The sequence below is a fragment of the Macrosteles quadrilineatus genome, unplaced genomic scaffold, assembly GCF_028750875.1.
Source record: "Macrosteles quadrilineatus isolate MER2022 unplaced genomic scaffold, UCM_ALF_1.0 Scaffold_48__1_contigs__length_938360, whole genome shotgun sequence".
NCBI classification, from domain to species: domain Eukaryota; kingdom Metazoa; phylum Arthropoda; class Insecta; order Hemiptera; family Cicadellidae; genus Macrosteles; species Macrosteles quadrilineatus.
The window spans coordinates 158852-180035 of NW_026542641.1; the positions used below are offsets into that span (position 1 = coordinate 158852).

General features: G+C 33.0%; 1 protein-coding gene across 3 annotated transcripts in view; it reads left to right on the top strand.

The window, feature by feature from the left end:
• LOC129005976 (calbindin-32) overlaps nt 1-21184 on the top strand; it is a 105071-nt gene that overhangs the window by 21417 nt on the left and 62470 nt on the right. For 2 of the 3 annotated variants that reach the window (XM_054435053.1, XM_054435056.1), the window contains exon 2: nt 5358-5422. The exons of the other annotated variant lie outside the window; for it this stretch is intronic. The gene's annotated coding sequence lies outside the window, so the exon portion shown is untranslated. The remainder of the gene's footprint in view (nt 1-5357; nt 5423-21184) is intronic. 3 annotated transcript variants of the gene reach the window in all.

A 21184-nucleotide genomic window follows, 5' to 3' on the forward strand; every position in this document is an offset into this window, starting at 1 on the left:
AGCAAACTACAACAGTTCACTTATTGTCCATAAGAATAACATGGGAATTTTAAATTTACAATTTTTTGGAATTTTCTCCGTAACCATTAGGCGCATAATAACGCTTCAATATACTAAATGATTTGTTTTTTTAAGCTCTACAAAATGGTTTGGAAAGAAATTGCTAAATTTTATGTTTTTTGGGTCAAAAATGGGAAAAACCTATTTTTACCCCAAAAAACCCCCCGTAAACCCCCGTTCCCATGGTCCGATCATGCTGGATCGCGAACTCGTTCGAATAAACGTACGTTTACACGTTTTTACCAAATTTCATCAAAATCGGATCATTTTTGCTCGAGTTATCGTGCTGACGGACACACATATATATATATATATATATATGAATTTGAACAGATGGTGTTTTTGGCCTCTACGGACCTCAAAACGAAAAAAAAAATCGGTCCCGCGTCCAGGTCTTACCATGAGTACTACGGTAATAGCTTATTCCCTATATGGGAAATTCGCTAAAAACTAGAAACGTGGGTAAATTTTCATATTACAAATCGAAATAACTTTTTAACCATTATTTATACGCTCACAAAAATAATAATATGAACAGGTGGATTTTGACAATTTGAGGGAAATGTCGAGGGAATAATTTGGTATTTATCTATTTCCAGCTCACAAAATCGTGTCGCCGGCAATAATGTGATTTTGATTGACCGATATCACAGATACACGAACGCTTGTCTGGTCGATTAGCGTTGAAACTCGAGCGATCTCGTGGAATGAATATGTTATTGAAATTAAGTGTTGAACAATAGAGTTTGATGTGGGTTAGTAAATATACAACTAGTAGCTATTGTGCTTAGTAAAGGATGGGCACTCTGCTAGTATTTTGTATTTACAAAATTTAATATACTGTATGTATAAATGTGGCAAATCTACCCAAGTGCATTTAAAATCTACAACAAACCCCAAAGGTATCTTGTAGGATTATCTAACGTAATCATAAAAAATTGAATAGTTTTGAATAATGCTATTTTAATCTGTACGGTTTGGGATGGGAGTAGAATACGCCAGTTTTAGGATATCAATCCTTACATCAGTAGGGATTGATTAAATGAAAACAATAATGTACCATCATAGATGTATATTAATCATTATGTTCACATACTCTGCAGATACTGCAAACCAAAGGAATATCCCCCACCACTTTCAATATGACACTTTGTTTATATAACAGGACAGCAAAATGTTATCAATATGTCTCGTTGGCAAGCCCTAGGTTGTTATTAAAACTGGAATAGACGTATTATAATAATCCTTTGTTTGTATAAATTATATTTGTGCAACATTTCAGTTAATTCGATCCAGTAGTTTATGCATAGTGAAAACAAATCGTTTTACAGTCATTTAATTTTTATGATAGAGTAGGAAAATCGTAGATTTTAACTAAGTACATTCAAGCCTTAAGTAACACGATGACAGACTATGCTCCTGTAGTAAACTCGGCGTATATTCAGTTAGTACATGGCTTTTAAGCCACCAACAAGTGTTATTTGGCCACTGTCCATGTTCTGAGAATCAGACGCTAGTAATATGTCGTGCATGTCGCATATTACTCGTTTGAAGTGTTTTATATACCTAATAAATACAAGAATGCAACTAATCTCAACATTAAATAAACTTATCGGGAGTACAGATAAATTACAAGATGTGATATCAGTTGAAACTCGACTGAAGTAAAAGATTTTGTATAGTTTTCTGTACCAAGTATTATGAAATGCAGAGACCGTTAGTAAAAGTCTGTGAGTCGGGTTCTTAAAATAATAATGAAATAATATTAATTATAATAGTGGTTGTGTGATTTGAACCTGGGCGGTGGTTCCGTGATCTCGTCCGTGTGACGATAACCATGCCAGTAACATTATACATTTACCTTTTTCTAAAAAATTTAAATTATTTCTGTAACTTCTAAAAAGATCCAGCATGCCAAGGTAAAAGAAAACCGGTAACTATTAGCCAATTTTGTGCCAGGAAATAGGACAAATTCGTATACTAGAAAAGTAACGGAAATGGACTTATCCAAGTCAGTGCGCAAAACTTGGGGAGGAACTACTTGGCCTACTTATACTTGTGTTGCAAGGTAAAACTGCATTTTTTCAAGTTAAGCACGTTTTAAAACTTGACTTTAAACAAGACTATCCTCGCCTACTTGGGTATATAATTCCCCCCAGTATTACTATTACTGGTTCTAACTTGTACAAACTTGTGAGGAATTTCAAAATTTATGCGCGCCTTGAGTGCTAAGTCCGTGTTTTGTTTTACTACGATAATACATTTTAGGCTTAGGCAAATAAATCAACACAATTTATGCAATTGTTTATTTAAAACTCACGGTTTTTAAAACTGTTTTTTTTTTGCTTAATCATATCATTCGAAAATATTTTAGCAACAGTTTAAAGTAGGATAATTCCTCGAAACTGTGGTTTGGAGCCCATGTTGAAGACTCATCTACCTATTTATAAAACGAAAAGCGAAAGTTCCGTCGGGCGAAGAGGACTGTTTCTGTGTTTACGAACTCTCTCTATTACCTACCATATTAATGTCATTATTAATTAAATGGAATATGAAATTAATTGTTTCAGGAATACGTGTTTCTTAATAGTATTTTAACACTTTCAATAATATTTCAAAATGTTTTCAGTAGTATTATGTAATAACAAATTAGAATAACAAAGATTTCCATAATGCTATACCGTAGTTTAAATAGTTAAACACTGGGTGGGGCAGCATAACTTCCTTTTTTCAAAGCTTAATAAAACGCACTGTATGAGTCAGCCACCTTTATTTAGTTTTTATAGCGTTAGGATATTCCTAAAGTTTTATTTTACGTAGATTTGAAGAATAAATCATACAGGTAACGTCTCCCATACTAGATGTATTGAGTATACTGATTTCTGGTGTTTTTCATTACCTTTTCAAGCATAGCAGGCGTTATGTTGGCAATTTCTTCCTGGATCTTGTTTTTTTTTTATCTTGGAGGGTCCTTGGACGGTTCACATAAACGCGGGACTTTAAAAAAACCCCATAGAAAAAACCGCAAGGGGACAAATCGGGAGATTGATCCGGCCATTGCAAATCGCCCCTGATTGAAATAAGGCGTTTTGACAGATCCTGCACAATCGCCATCTTGTATGGATGGAAATGTAGGTCTCCTAAATGTAGGAAAATTCTCGTTACAGAACGATTGGAATATCCAAGGGCAGACTCATCTTTGAGCGCTGGGCGCCTTGGTGATCGCAACATTGCCTCAATGTCATGCTCTCACTACCTCAATGTTCTTAGGTGATCTAATGGGCCATGGGACTCCAGTTTTTATTGTTGCACTTGCAGTTTGTCTAAACGTATTGAACCACATAACAATTGATTTCCGGTCCGGAACAGGGTCCAACGGGGCTAAATTAAACCGATTTCGAAAGGCACGCTGTGCTGCGATCACCGATCACTGAACATCCACTCGAAAAGTAGGCGTCAACAGCAAACGCACGCTCCTCCAACCCATAATGACAACTAAACTGTGCAAGGACAAAACTTTATAGCCTTGCCTCTCGAACGAGACTGCTAACTCTTCGCTATGATATGAACAAACAAAATGGCGCACATAAAAAAAAAGAAGTTTTGCTGCCCCACCCTTAGATAGCTGATTAAATTAATTTAATCTAAGGGCTCATAATATGTTGGTATTTAAAAATTATCGTATAAGTAAAAACAATTAGAGTAAAATGTATAAGATGTATATTGTATATTTTAAATGCGAAAATTTAAGTTTCATATGTATTACTCCACTAGTTACTATAGTTAAGAGCTTGTTATCTTGAAGTCAAAGGTCCAAACAATATCATTGGCATACGTCAAACCCTTGTTGATGCCCTTTAAAGGTCACTCTCTAGACCTAAATTGATCTTGTTATTGTGGCCTAGAAGCCTATATTTTAAGAGTTTGTATATAACAAGCTCTCGGTTGCGATATAGCCACTATGTTTTCATTAAATGAGTATACTTGGCTATACATTCGTAAACTTATAAATCATTGATACAGTTGACCATAAGAAGTAAAAATGAAATTTAATTTTTTACACTAATCTTTCATTTACAGAGAATATGTTGTCACATAAATGCATTGGTCTACTCTCTAAAATAACTATAGTGTTAAAGTAAGATATTATTCTAGAGATGATTAACGTACCAATGTAAAATAATCCTAACGATATTCGGAGCAAAGCGGAGGATCCATTGCATCTAATGCTAGACCAACTGATTGCTACATACACTGACTCTTTTCTAGTGTCTATGCCAGTAGCATTTTGAATTAAAGCACGCAAAGGAAAACTGTTCAAAGCCCTTAAATGTTTAGTGGATATGACAGGAATTGCACCCGTTCACCTCGCACTTTCCACCTAACCACTAGGCAAAATTAAGTCACAGCCAAATTAAAATTGACCCCCAATTTAAAACAGCAATAGAATAAGCGTATACCGTTATGAATCTGCGTCACATAATCAGGAGAGTAAAAGCTGCAAAAAGTTTCAAGAATAGTATAACAGTAGTTTACGCAACGATTGCGTACAATGCTAATTATGCGAGTTGCGTACACTACACTTTGCCTACGACAATTTCTAAATTAATACAAAAAATCACTAATCATAACTTCCAAGAGAGGTTATGTTTTCGTTTGTTGTCCCTTCCTTATAGTCACCGATTGGGATGCAACTGATGCAACTGTCCCAACCACTCACTTATTGTTTAATAAATTGGTCTTAACAGCTGATAAGTTGACGTTCGAATTATACAAATTTTACCTCTTTTCTCTTAATCCTCGAACCTCATTGGTCCGTTTCTCGTGTTGTAAAGTAAAACAACAATGTTGTTAAGTGAATCTTTTAAATTCTAAGAACTGAACCGGAACGGCTAGTTTAATAAACGGTCGTAGATAAAATAGTTTTCTGCTTGAATAAAAAAAAGCAACTTAAACGGGAATACACCAGGGGTCGATGCATATTAAAGACCCGTCAACATTGGGAATCCGCCGGAGACTGGCTGGTGTAAATGTTGTATTGGATTTCCATTTGAAACGTTTAGTACTTAGCAAAAGAATTACGGTACATTTATTTATGGTGATGGAAATGGATCCCGTGTGCGTAAAAACATGTTTCCTCCTCTTCATAAAAATAAGTGTTTATTAATAATATAATTTAACACGTTCCCTACCAACCGTCACACTACTCTGAAACTGAGGGATGAGTATCGTTGGTAGCTAATGTGTTAAGCTATAAACATTTTAAATAGTTTACTAAATTGTTGTTATTTTTTCAGATTAATTTGGTCAACCAATAAAAACACACACACACGTTTAACACGTTTAATACACGACAGGATCGGTAAGTTATTCTAAATTTTATTTAATGGTGCTGGTTAGTTATTATAAAATGATCACACGATCATCTTACCTTATCTGGAGCTATGAGTGTACTATGGATCTAAATAGAAGTCATGCGCCCTGCATAACAATCAGAAGTTGTTTGATTTAGAGTTTACCAAGATTAAGACAAAATACAAATTTAGTGAAAACAAACTATATTTAAGTTAAATTAATCTTTCAAACATCAATTAATTGGTATAACATTATTCCAGCATAAATGCATGCATTTTAGCTATGATTGAACCCAAATAATTAATGAAAATGTAAAAGGTTAGGTACAACATTGTTGTATATTGTACTGAGCGTTCCCACTACTTTGCAACGCGGAAAGCTTTTAGATGTAAAATCGCGCCAAAACCAATAACGGATTCTGAATGACGCTTTGCTGCTTTTGGCACGGCTGGAATATTCGATAGTTACCATAATATGTACACGGTTTACGATTCAAACATGATATCGAATATACGCTTGTCAGGGTTGGTTGCTTTTCAAATACTATGAATAGAGTTTGGATCATTTATATAATTTTGTAAATAACTTCTTGATCAGCATTTTACGTGTTATTAAATTTACGGAAAGTAAATAAAAGAAATGTTTTATTGATCGCTTTCCTCATTTTGTTATTTTTAGCTTCTCTTACTAGGTATTAGTTTTTTCAATCTTAGTAGTTCAACATAATTTTAAAAGCTATACTAAAACCACGCCGAATGTTGAACACAATTTAAATAATGATTTTCAAATTGCTTAATATGAATGACAAAAATGAGTGTTTTTTTATGTTGACAGGCCTAGTTCAAATTACACGGGGACTATTGATTTGCAGCTTAACCTGTGAATTCGGTTAGTTAATAAATACATAATTAATTAACCTTAATTAATTACTTAATCTCTTTGAATAAATACAGGGTGGCTGAAAAGTAACTTGCACCTCCTCTTAACTTTTCAACTACTTGAATTATTTGAAATCGGTTTGCGGCAACCCTCTTAGTTATGAAGGGTTACAAAAATGATGGCTAATTTTGCAAATTTTTCCCTTAGGCAGCGAGGGCAGGGGGTAGCTCAAAGGTTTTAAACCACAAGTATAGTCGAGTTTAGTATCATTTTACAGGTCTTGACAAAATTGAACGATTGACATAAAGCAAAGAAAAATCGGATCACTAATAACAAAATAGCGCCCTAAAACGTTTCAAATCCAAATAACCATGAGGGTGGCTGAAAATAAACTTGCACCCCCTTCAACTTTTGCTATTTGAGATATTTGAAATCGGTTTGTGGCAACCTGTTTCGATATGAAAGGCTACGATAATGATGGCTTAATTTTAAAATTTTGCTCTTAGATGGGGGGGGGGGGGTTAGCTCAAAACTTTAAAGTAGGAAGTATGGTCGATTGTCTTATCATAATCTTATTGTAAGTATCATTTTACAGGTCTTGACAAAACTAAACAATTAACATAAAAAATATAAATTGGACAACTAATAACAACATGTTAGCTACAAATCATTAAGGCAATGGTTATTAAAAAGTAATTTTTTACAGCTATTTTGTTATAAGTGGTTCGAATTATACTTTCTTGATGTCGACCATACTTCCTATTTGAAAATTTTTAGCTACCCCCCCCCCCCCCCACCCACACTACCCACAAGGGCAACATTTTAAAAATTAACCATCATTCTTGTAGACCCTCATATCTAAATAGGTTGCTGCAAACCGATTTCAAATATCTCAAATAGTTAAAAAGTTAAGGGGGGTGCAAGTTAAGTTTCAGGCACTCTCATGGTTATTTGGATTTGATACGTTTTAGGGCACCATTCTGTTATTAGTGGTTCGATTTTGGGTTTCTTTATGTCAATTGTTAACTTTTGTTTTATAAAGAAATGTTTTATTGATCGCTTTCCTCATTTTGTTATTTTTAGCTTCTCTTACTAGGTATTAGTTTTTTCAATCTTAGTAGTTCAACATAATTTTAAACACCTGTTATATTACATATATTACATATATACCTGTTATATTACACCTGTTAAGTGATACCAAACTCGAATATACTTGCCGTTTGAACATTTTGAGCTACTCCCTACCCCCACTACCCCTAAAGGCAAAAATTTCAATATGAACCATAATTATTGTAGCCCCTCATTTCTAAGAAGGTTGCCGCTAACCCATTTCAAATATCTCAAAAGGTTAAAATTTTAAGGGGGGGGGGGGAGTGCAAGTTACTTTTCAGCCACTCTGTATATTTACTAAACATAGCTCAACTTGTGCAATATTTTTGACTTATGGGTACAAACCCAAATTGCTAAGATCCATCCGATAGGGCTTCTCTAAGATGCTTTAGTCTATGGTTAACCAAAGAAGCGATATAAAGGCCTAAAAGCCGTGGTAACATTATTCCGGGTCGGATGAAGCTTACAACGTCCGGTCGTTCAGAGTTGGTTGAACTAACGTGATAACAAGTACGCTAGACTGGATACCTTGGTCACGCCAAATATAACTTAAACATAACATAATACAGTAGTTACAATGACATTACAGTGTTGTGAGGGAATCAATTCTAGATTTTACAATTTTGTATGCCAAGTTGTAATATGTAGCATTATTAAATATTTTATTTGATCTCAGATACTATATACATTAAAAAAATATTTGTAGATGAAAACATTAGAATGAGAAAATATTTCAAATTAATGTAATATAAAATGCTAATATATAAGTGTAAGGTTTCCCTCATTTCGCATAGAAGGGTAAAATATTAATTATTATTTAACACATCAATATGTAACAAAACCATAAAAATCAGGACAAATGGAAATACGATGATCTAAACGCAATTTTTAAAAACAAAAATGTTTTGTGTAGTGACAAGCACTAAGCTAATATTTTTTATCAAAACATAAGTGAATTGTGGTCATGTAGTATTTTTATTTACTATTGCCTAGGAATTTCTTAGCCATTTTACGCTAGTTTACAAAAAGTACATGTCAATAATCAAAGTCAAAATAAGAGCCTGCATACAAAGACAACGTATAACAAAAGCGTGTGAATAAATAAATAATTAAGTATGAATTATATAACTTGTTAACATTACAGACAAGTTAATAAATGGTAACAATTAACATCGATAAACCAAAATATGCAGTACTTAACTAGTTTAAATGAGGACAAAAGTAAAATTAATGTTTATTGATGTTAATTGATTGATGTTGATTGAATATTTAAATAATGGCTCGTACATTCAAATATATGTACTGTATCACTTTTAAATTATGAAATGTAGGTTATCGTATGTTAAACAATACTTGTAAGGTAATATTCCCTAATTCTGTCCATTAAACCGAAGGTTCTCGGAAGTTATAAATGTTGTAATTTACAAGTTTTCGTGGTTGTCTAGCCTTATTAATCTGATGTCTGTTCGGTGTTCTGGAAAACAATGACTATTTGACTGCACAATGTTTAGGAGACAAGTTCGCTTTTACCTCTAATAAAGTTACTTGGTTATAGAAATCATGGTTATCGAATACGTATAAATATGTTTTACAAATTTAAGTAGTGTTTGAATATTTATTGAAATGGAGACTTCTAGGATTCGTGCTGATCTCAGAATACTATTAAACGGTATCAACTATCTGATACATACTTTATCTTCTTAGTTTGTCAACAAACCTTATCCTGGCCGGGAGTAACTACAGTATGATATTTTTGCAATAACTTTTGAACCGTAATATTTACAGCAGTTGGGGGTGGTGCCATTTGGTTTAGAATGAAAAAGGAATATAACTTATTAAATATTGAGATATTGTAGGAGCCGTTTTTGTGAAACCCTGATTTCCCGTTATTGTATAGAATTTTAGGGCAAAATCACCATTAAAAATACATAAAAAATAAAGGAAACGCCTAAAACAAACACACACACTTCACTTAGAAAACCAATTTTGCGGGTTACAAAAGACCCAAAACAACAAAAACCCACTAGAAACTCAAATTATAAATTTTCTTAGAAAAAAAAAAAAACTTTATAACATACTATATATTAGGGGTGAAATTAAAAATATATTATTGCCTCAGAGAAAAATCGTCCATTGGAACTCCCTAACTCTTACGTTCAGTAGTAAAAAGCTGAGAAATAATAAAACAAATGACCTCCGTAAAGTAATAATCCTACTCTAAACTCCAAGAAATCAGTTTAAAAGAAAAGTTTGCGGTAAGAAAAGTATGATGCAGTAGAGGTGCAAAAAGTGATGAAGAAAGTTTCAAGAGGAATGAGGTGTTTTAAATTGTTTATGATTTGCCAGGTAAAATGTTTGCTGAACATATTAAATTAGTTAAAAGCGCATTGAAATATCTTTTTTTCTTAGGAACGAGATTTTAATTTTGGTACGTGAGTGCAAATAGATTCGATGCTTCTTACAATCAATTATTTAACTTTACGATCTGTAAATAAAAGAAACCATTTATATTCGGTAGTTGATCCTAGTTGATCGGTAGTTGAAAACATATCATTGACTTTCCCTAAGAAGGCTCTTCTGTAATTCGTGTTTCTTAACCTACTATTAACTGAAGATTGTTTCTTCGATGCACTTATTTTAAATCCATATTGGTTACGATCGAGCAGCCTTCAAGTGTGATGAAGTGTTACAAAGTGTCATATTTTGGATTGGATTTCACAGTGTGTGATCTTGGTAAAAATACTAGAGAAGAATCAACAGGTTCCATACAATTAATAAACAGGTCTATTGGATTTCACAGCATGTGATCTTGGTGAAAATACTAGAGAAGAATCAACAGGTTCCATACAATTAATAAACAGATCTATTGGATTTCACAGTGTGATCTTGGTGAAAATACTAGAGAAGAATCAACAGGTTCCATACAATTAATAAACAGATCTATTGGATTTCACAGCATGTGATCTTGGTGAAAATACTAGAGAAGAATCAACAGGTTCCATACAATTAATAAACAGATCTATTGGATTTCACAGCATGTGATCTTGGTGAAAATACTAGAGAAGAATCAACAGGTTCCATACAATTAATAAACAGATCTATTGGATTTCACAGCATGTGATCTTGGTGAAAATACTAGAGAAGAATCAACAGGTTCCATACAATTGATAAACATATCTATCATTCGAGATACTTATTAAGTTTATAAAAAGTAGTTAGTAGTAATGATAATAATGAATAAATTATAATTAATAATTAAGTTTCCACTTAAATAATATTTCCTAAAATATTTAAGATTTGTTCCCTATTTAAATGAAATCATGTTTAATGTCTAGGTCTAATACTGTACTTGGGTTTGCTGATACTACTTGGGTTTAGTGAAATATTAATGGTTAGTATAAAATATTTAAATTTGCCAAGTTTTATTAAAATATATTCATAAGCACAAAAAATGCAACAGTTTTTTTATTTATTTCTTATCTTCTATAAGAACAACATGAGAATTTTAAATTTAAATTATTTTAAATTTCATCCGTAGCAAAGATACCGTACGAAAACAATCCAAAAAAGACTGATTTGATTTGATTTTATTTCCTTTAGTTCAGCAAAATGTGTTCGAGTGAAATTGGGAAATTCTATGTTTTGATGTCATCAGATAAAAATCTTTTTGTCTCATAAACCCTGTTCCCATGGTCTGATCACGCTGGTTCGTGAACTCGTTCCAATAAATGTAGGTTTACAAGTTTGTACCAAATTTCATCAAAATCTGACGATATTTGCTCGAGTTATCGTGATAACGGACACACACGCTCCGTGCTTTTGAACGGATGGTGTTTTTGACCTCTAAAACGAAAACGTAAATCGGTCCCTGGTATATAGGTCTTACCATGAGACCTACAAGTTCGAGCACTTCAAAAATGTCTTCAGCTGGCCAATAAAGATGAATATTATTCATAAGAGGAAATTTAGGATTTTCAAAAAAAAAGAAAAACATGTAGAAAAGTTGAATGCTGCCGCATTGGTAACTCTTGATAAGAGTGTTTTATTGCTTAATTCAGGAGTAATTATGGACTTGGCTATGTAATCTTCTGTCCTTGCTAAGTGTCTTTAGATATTATCGCATAAGTTGGAAAAATACGTCCAGGATAATACTCATCAGACCAAAATACGACGTGAGTGAAAATTATTCAATTATTCTGGAACTGTTATAAGCGTAAAAAATCTTTTTTTAAAGTTGTAGTGTAGTCACATAGGATTTTAAATTGTTTATGCTTGGTGAAAGTGGTAGCGGCAAATGGTCTCGGAATTATCGATAATAGATAGAGGATGTAAAACTAATTTACATATGTAACAGAAAGTAAAAGTCATGAAATGAAGTAATTTCGAAAGCTTCGTAAAGAAGCCTATTCAAATCAATTTGCCTGATTTAGCTCAATGAATGTATGTTTTACAGCAGGAAGGCATCAAAGGGAGCTCCTAGCATTATCACTGACAGAATGGTTTTATTCAATCACACCTCTGTGAATTCACGTATTACTGTATTCTTTAAGATATCTTGGAACTTATTTGTGTCTGCCTTTAAAACATCTTTAGTCAATGTAGTACGACCGTAGACATAACATTTGTGTTGGTTATTGTATGTTATGGACTAAACTTGCCGTAAACAATAGAGGAATATTAATTTTAAAATGGGGATTGCTGGATTGTAAAACAAAATAGAAAACTTTACAGTCCACATGTTAGATCTCAGTCAAAATAGTAAATGTTCGGATCCTTCTTATCTTTTACCTCTGTGGAATAGTATTTACTTGTAAATTACTTTCGTTATAGATGTTGAAGTGTTATAGATGTTGAAGTGTTCACTTAAATACAGTTATTACCTACTACCTATACAGGGTATCCCGGAAGTCAACAGCCAAACTCAGGGAAATTGTTCCATGGGTCAAAATAAAATGAAAATCATGAATAATCTTTTTCAAATAATGACGCGTCAACGAGATATCCACCAACAATTCTTATCTTAGTATTTAACATTTTTATCTCTAAAACTATGAAAGGTATCGTAATTAAATTTGGTATACAACTGACAATAACAATAAAATATTCTAAAAATATCTCTATATTATCAGCCATGTTAAAGATATTAGAGAAGATAGCTATTCGCCCAATAGGAAGCCATATAGATAACAAAATATAATTATTACCTAAACTTCAGTCTTGATTTAGACCTAAACACAGCACAAGTACAACATTTTTAACTGTTGACCTAAAGGTACCTTATCTATACCATTATAAAATTGAGGTGGTGTCTGTTTGTCTGTGCGGCTGCCACGACTAAAATACTAAACCGATACAGCCAAAATTAAGCACAAAGATGGTCCACATATCTAGGAATGTCATAGGCCTATTCACTTCCCACGGATGTCCAAAGTTTTGAGGTGACATTTTCAAAAGTAAATATTACTTTGTCTCCATGGAAGCATGAGAAAATTTACAATCTTTGTTTACCTTTGAGTTGTCATTTCAATGTTAACAGTCAGAACTGCTAAATGCCAATTTCACAATAATTTCAGACTATTGATCCAAACAAATAAAATAAAATATTTCACACAACTATGTGGTAAGTTTATTTATATCATTGATTATGGAAATAAAGAAAGATTCTTTAACCGTAACTTATAAAAAATATGTTATTGATATATTTTAATGTAAACAATAGGACAATTGCAATGTAGGCAGGAACCTCAATTAAAGGACTGTAGTCAATCACATTAAAAATATTGAAGATATATCAGCTGTTAGATTTGTTTTAGTTTTAGTTATTTTGTTTACTTTTCCTTGAGTGGAGCCTTAATAGTCAATGCTTATGTGTTCCAACTGGGAAAAAAATCTGTAGATCTTTTTCTTGTCACAAGGTCATTGATAAGATTAATTAACATCACGAATAAGTGCTTAATCGACCAGAAGTTTGCCATGGACAAGGTATCTTCTCTGCGTTCTCTTCCCGTGGCGAAGCAAGGACAGAACAACTAGTATTTTGTAAGGAAACTTTCTTCTACATATTTTAAAATTATAACTACTCAAAGTTTTTCTAATGTATACTTACTACACCAAGTAAAATTAAACCACTATATAGATAAGAGGAAGATAGTTTTTCACGCTGGGTTTATATCAGCCAGTATTACACCGGGCCTTGTAGGGATTGCTGTCTGATATATTAGGTTGTCTCGCACCCATTCGGAACGGAACATACTCCTGCTAGGATTATTTTCAATGCACATTTATATGATGTAAATGTTTTAATACTCTGTTTAATTATATATTATATATTATTATATTTAATATGCTTAAAAGGTAAATGCTTTAATATTATATAATCAGAAACTATTTCAAAATCTGCAGAGTAATATTACTATTCTGTTATAGATTAGCTTTTGTGTTTAATATCAGACAAGAAAATATATTTATTCATTGACGATAATTTTTTTGTTTGATTTAATTTCCTTAATACTCCCGGTTTGCTTATGAAGAAGTCAGAGTATTTTTAGGGATGTCGTTACATAAAAAAATATGTTATAAACATCGAATCCTATAGTTATAATGCTATTATTAATTTTTGTCCTATGACGCTAGGCACGAGCCCGGAATCGTTTCTTACATTACTTCAGGCTACATAGGGGTTGCGGCATTATCCCTTAGATCAAATTCATTGGTGGTTTGGAGGGACTTGAACCCGGGACCTCAGGGACCGAAGTCCCGCGCTCTACCTCTATACCATATCACTCCCACAGTTATCTATCTATCTATCTATCTATACTATTATAAAGAAGAGGTGGTGTCTGTGTGTGTGTGTGTGTGTTTGTATGAGGTAATCTCAAAAACTACTGAACCGACTGGGCTCAAATTGCACACAAATGAAGCTACAGCTCCGAGGAAACATATAGAACTATTCCCGTTTCGATATTATCCTAGGGCTCTGCCCCGTGGGCTTTCAAAAATTTGAAGTGAGAGATTTAAAAGTAAATATTGATTTATGGTATCCATGGTAACAAAGAACAAACCTACAAAGTTTAAAAATGTAAACAAGCAGAACTGTCAAATGAATTTTGATTTCATAATTCCACACAGCTGGTTCAAACATATTAAATACTGCACGAATATTAGAACAGAGAGGGTAAGGATTATAAATTTAAAATAATGATGTCACTAGCCCGAATGTAAACATTATTTAACATTACTTAAATGGAGCTGTCAAACCATATGTTAATGTAATTTGAATTTCTTTAGTATATGATTCTTTCAGTTACTTCATTTGTTTATGTTTATGACCTATTATAGGCCTACTGATTCTGTTCTAATATTTGTGAAATGCTGTAATAATATTTTACAGGGAAATATTCGTTGTAAAAAAAATCGTTCATGGATATAGGAAATAATTAAGATTCTATAATCATTGCCGTATTAACCTAGGCTCTTATCCTGAGTTTTATAAGGTTTGTTTTTTTCATTTATTTTTGTGTAAACAGTAATAACCCCCCTGCCGCAGCAAATCTATAGACTGAGCGAATTTCCATTTGCCTGATTATAATTTCACTAAAATCTATACTATTATAAAATTACCCTTATTTTCCATATCTATATATCTAATTACGTAAGCCTAAAATTTTACAATGAAATTGTGAGTGAACGGGAGGCCGTAGAAAGCTGGGAGAGGTCTCATTTTAAAGGTCTCGGCATGAAATTTTGGGGAAAAATATTCATTTTTCTTAATTATGCACCAAAACGTTGTTACGGAATAAAATAATTCACATTTAAATTGCATTGGAATCTAGGTAATGTCTGCTTTGTTTACTTTAAAACATGTGGTTTAACTTTATTTAAATCATATGGTAATATGTACTATAATATGTCTATTATAAAGCTGAAATATACTTTTTCCCAATTTTAAGGGTCTGGTTAATGAAGTACGATTGGTTGTGTTAGTTATGTTGAATAAAATTTTAAGTTAGAAGTAATTACTGGAGTAGGCAAAGGGATATTTTTCATGCTAAAAAATAAAACTAATATCTACAGATTCTAATATGCCGTTTAGGTTTACAAGGATTCAATTCCCACTGTGATTAGCTTTCGCTATTTCTTATTATTAAAGCAAACTAGCGGCTTGTGGGGGCAATTGCCCCTTTATATGTATATAAATATTCTAGTAATTATTTTGTACAAATTATTAGTCTAATGGGTTTTTGTACCCTACCTTGAATTGTCGTTTAACATTTTTGTATATTGTAATTATAAATAGTTATTACATACATGCATAATGCTTTTTGATGTCCGCTCTGTTTAAAATAAAAATTCCAAAAGACTGATCATGCGTGTGTTTATAATATAAACACAGTTTCGGTTTGGAACTATTGTAAAGCTTTTCGTTTACAGTGCAAACCATGAAATACATTCTTTTATTATACCTTAAAATCAATCCTTGGTTTTGTATCGTAGGTAGCATAAATAAGTAATCCCAGTATGAGTTAACAAAAACGTACTATTATCAAGTTAAGTAGTACAGTTAAATTTTGTTTCTAAATTTGGCATTTGGAAGACCATTTGGCATGTTTCTAAGAACCAACATTGTCTCTTTTGCATACTGACCCCGTTGCAAGGCACGGGTATAGCTGCTAGCAAATACGAATAGTAGCGCTGGTTTGCAGTAGCTGTTCAAATGGCGCTACTAATTGCACCAACGGGATTGATTTGTTTAGTATCTAATATGAATTAGAGTTAATCATGTACTACCACAAAGTATTCTTTCTACATAAATTACAATTCCATAATACCCCCACCGCAGCAAACCAGCAGCCAAAGCAAATTTCCATTTGTGTGACTTTATTTTCGATTAAATCTAATTCAATAATATTAGGTTTAAGGAGTACCTAGGTTTTTGCTGCCTACAGGGAGGGTTACGAAGTGTGATTTTAAGGAAAATATCATTAGCTTACTATGAAATAAATAAATTTGCCAAGTTTGATAAAAATCGATCCATAAACAAGCAATATTACAACAGTTTACTTATCCTACTAATATTATAAGTAAGAAAGTTTGGATGTACGGATGTATGGATGGATGGATGGATGTTTGTGACAAGTAAACGCGAAAAATACTAAACCAACAAGGTTGAAATTTAGTATGATGATAGCTGACATTCCCGATTAACATATAGAAATATTCTTACCTCAAAAATCCTTTCAGGCTCCGCCCCAGTGGCTCAGGCGCTGCAGTTTCTCATGTAAACCTTTTTAGTATTCATATTTAAAGAAATTAATGAATTTTATCAGCCGTTTCAACTTCACAAGTTGGTTCTATGATATTAAATAGCATTAAAAAGGTATAAGGCTTACCAACAGGGTGCAACACTATTATGTTTTTTGGGTACTTTCCTGTTAAAGGGAACATTCATTATTATCGATGGTTTTTTTCGATATATCGATTTTTTCCCCTTTACGATATATTACAAATTGACAGCTGATATTTAGGCTAAAATATAGTCTATTATATGGAAAGAAATGAATCTGTTCCAAGCTAACCTAACATAACCAACCAAACTTGCTGTACCATTTAAAAATTCCGTTTGATAACAGAAAAGGCGAGTGGAGAATATTAAATGGAGTTTTTAAATGTTACAGCAAGTTTGGTTAGTTTTGTTAGGTTAGTTTAGAACAGTTGTTATATTTCAATATATTTTTTTAAATTTTTGTTTGTGATTTTTTGACGTCTAAAAATTTACACGTAATATATTTGCAGCAAAAAAAAAATAAGCACAAGATTGAATAGAATTCTTCCTTAGACATTTTTAGATTTTTTAAATGCTACTGCAGATTACTGGGCTAAGGCAAGTATCAAAAACCATTTCACATTTTTAAGATAAGAGAGTCTCACTGTCAGAAGAGAGGTGATGTGTCCATTGAGGGCCGCGTACTCTCGGGAGATGTTCCTTTTATATCCCTCAAAAAGGCCCTTTCATGTACTTTGGGCATATCATGTTATTCAACCCTTCTGCCTTTATAGCCCTTAGTTCCCTTAGTATCAATATACTACGAGAGTTTGTGGCACTTTTCAATTTTTGTAAAAGTGTAAGGTTATTGGAGTATAACGAGCCAAATATATAACTGATATGCTGGAGAAATTAGGAAATATATGTTATAAAGTGATAAATGCTATCAAATGCGGAATCAAGGCTTATAGACTTAGCTTAGTGGCCACTGGCCATACAATCTGACGTGTTGTTTAATTATTTTTTTCATCCTGAAACACTAAAGCACAATGAGTGGTATTCAAATCAAAACTTAGTTTATAAAATATTATAACTAATTATTATTAAATTCGTGACATTATACATTTTTAGTAATATGTAACCAGCCGGCTCCCACGACGATGTCATTAAATAGTACAGGCCTGTATTCCGTCACCGAGAACCATTTTGTAAACTATGTACGTGTCCCAGTGTGTTTGTGTTTATGTGAGTTTGACGATGTTCAAGCGACCGACTATGACAACAACGTGATACTTCGCGATATTACCATGACGGAACTGGCGTTGAAACCATACAAAAGTAGATTCATAATACAACTATTTTGAGCTGGGTCGAAAATAAAAGGTAATTAAACCACTATAAATATTGGTCCACTTCTCTTGTAGAAACAAAAGATAGCAAACCTGCATTCAAACATAACTGGTAGATGCAAAACGTGTGATCAAATAACACATTAGTTTGCATAGCTCCATCTATCTTGTGCATCGGACCATAAAACCAATCTAAAGGCGGAAGTTGATCCTCATACATCGTTGCAAAGATACATTGTCGAGTTTCCACACATTTGGTCACAGTAGAAAACTGTTACATTAAAAATAAAGTAAAATAAAATGACTAATGAAAATATAAATAAAACATTGTTTTATCTGCTGAGGCACAATGTTATTTTCATTCTCTTAGGTAAAAAAAAAATATGCATCTTGCTATTGATACTGGTTAGCTCTAATATTGATTAAGGGGTTCATTGAAATACAGATTTCAAGATTAGAGACAACCAGTCACGAAGTTTGAGCTATGTATAATAATAATTATCCGTCCAATGACATTAGTAAATGCATCACAGACCTTTTTGATCTAGCCTATAACAAATTGGAAATTTGACGAATTGAAAATGTGATTTTGAGCTGTGAAGAATTTGCATCCAATAAGGAAGTATTCATTCAGCTAACGAACATCTAATAGTTAGCTCATCAATATTCTAATAGTTTAATGATTACTAGTGGCTTGTAAAGGGACATAAGTCCCTAAAAAGCTCAATAATATAAAACAAATTATTCTAAAATTCAAACAAACTAAGAAATATATTAGCTATGTGTCAGAATGTATATTCCTGTACGCCATATCTTTTGTGTAAAAAAACTTTTTAGCGAATTTCCCATATAGGGAATAAGCTATTACCGTAGGTCTCATGGTAAGACCTAGACCCGGGACCGATTTACTTTTTTGTTTGGAGGTCCCTAGAGGCCAAAAACACCATCCGTTCAAATTCATATATATATATATATATATATATATCTTCTAATATATAAAATTCTCGTGTCACAGTGTTTGTCTGCAAACTCCTCCGGAACGACTTCACCGATCGTTATGAAATTTGGTGTGTAAATTCTGTAGGTATGCGAATCGGACGTAAACTATTTCCTGTTTCGAAAATCTTAAAAGGGCTCCGCCCCAGTGGCTCTGGAGTTTCCCATGTTAACCTTATGAGAAATGGAATTAATGAATCTTAACAGCTGTTTCAATTAAACAAGTTGGTTCTGTTCTATGATGTTCAATAGCTTTAAAGTTACAAGGATTACCAACAGGGTGCAGCACTATTATTTCTTTTACATTTATGACAACAGCTAATTTGCAACCAAAGGGTGAGTGAGCGTAGCGAACGAACTTCAACCTGGAGGCGAGTTAGCGTAGCGAACGAGCTAACCTGAAGGCAAGTGATCGCAGCGAACGAGCTCCAACCTAAAGGTGAGTGAGCGTAGCGAACGAGCTCCAACCCAAAGGTGAGTGAGCGTAGCGAACGAACTTCAACCTGGAGGCGAGTTAGCGTAGCGAACGAGCTAACCTGAAGGCAAGTGAGCGCAGCGAACGAGCTCCAACCTAAAGGTGAGTGAGCGTAGCGAACGAGCTCCAACCCAAAGGTGAGTGAGCGTAGCGAACGAACTTCAACCAGGACGTGATTGAGCGATGCGAACGAGATCATCTTGAAAATTAAACGTAACGGTAGTGTTTTTGAATGTTCATTGACTACGGAGAAAATTAAAAAAAAATTTAAATTTATAATTCCCATGTTATTCTTATGGAGAATAAATAAACTGTTCTAGTTTGCTTGTTTATGGATATATTTTAATCAAATTTGGCAATTTGGTTTATTTCATACTAAGCTATCAATATTTCAATTGAAAAAACACACCTCAACATCTTCCCCGTAGCAGCAAACCTAACTACTCACTAAAATTAATGTTATAGGAAATAAATCTGAAAATTTATAGGGAATATTTTAGTAGAAATCAAGCTGGGTAGATAGAAATTCGCTTAGTATGCAGGTTTGCTGCGACGGGGGTATTTGTTTTTTGTCTTTGTTTGCCATTGTTGATGTTATTTTCAATAAATCATTCGAATCACTACAAAAGTCGCTAAAGGCAGCAAACATATAATTGTTTGTGAATAAAAATACTGATTTATTAAGGTAGCTTTGGTCTTGTGGTTGATGGTGATAAAAAAAGGCTTTCCTGATTGGAATTTAGCAAATCGTCTTCGTCAAATATGAAAAGGCAAATAAATAAATATCAATATTTAAATCAATATGAAAAGGCAAATAAAGGTGTGTTGAGGTAAGCTTAGTTTCTTGGCCAAACGCGCTATATTAGCATCCCTACCCAGTTAATATTTCTAAGTGTATACTCCATTTGTTAAGGTTGAACAACATTAGGGTAGAGTAAAAAGGCGTCCCATTGACCAAACTTAACCCTAGATTTGTTCTGATCAACATAAAAAAAAACTATAATTAGTGTAAGTTTGTGTGGTGGTAATCCTCTTAAAGGTGCGATTGTCCATAGATAAAACATTAGTCCTTTACTGTTTTATCTATAGATTGAGTTACATATTCTATCAAATTAGGCATAATCATCGGCTGATTCTTAATTTTTTGCGAGCAACAGACAGTACCTGTGTAAATCTCCAAACAATATTGTTTTTCCTCCCATTGGAACTTGTCATAGTACTTACTTAATTAAGGAATATATATTTCCTGTAAAAACCTATTCCATCTTTTTTCCCAGGTTATTTTTAAGAGTAGCCGTTGAGGTTGATCCACTTCATACAAAATATTAATTAAACACTTCATTAAATCTCAAATTTAAAATAAGAAAATGTAGAATAAATCTAGAACATATGTTTTGAAAGAAAAACAAAACGGAATTTTTTCATTTTATCTTGAATTGTTAATTATTTAGTCAATGTGGTTAAACGTTAAAAATACACAAATTTGAAAAGTTTCACAGTAAAATAATTTATCTCCACATTCTATAACGTAACAAAAAGTCTTAATCTTAGTCTAGTTAGTTGATAGGTATCGTTTTCCCTGGTTTTATATTATAGTACACTAGTTGAACCCGTGCGAATTCGCACGAAGTTCTTTTTGCTGTTCAGTAGGAGTATTTTGCAGAACGGAGTTCTGTTCATTATGCTGAAAACTTGCGC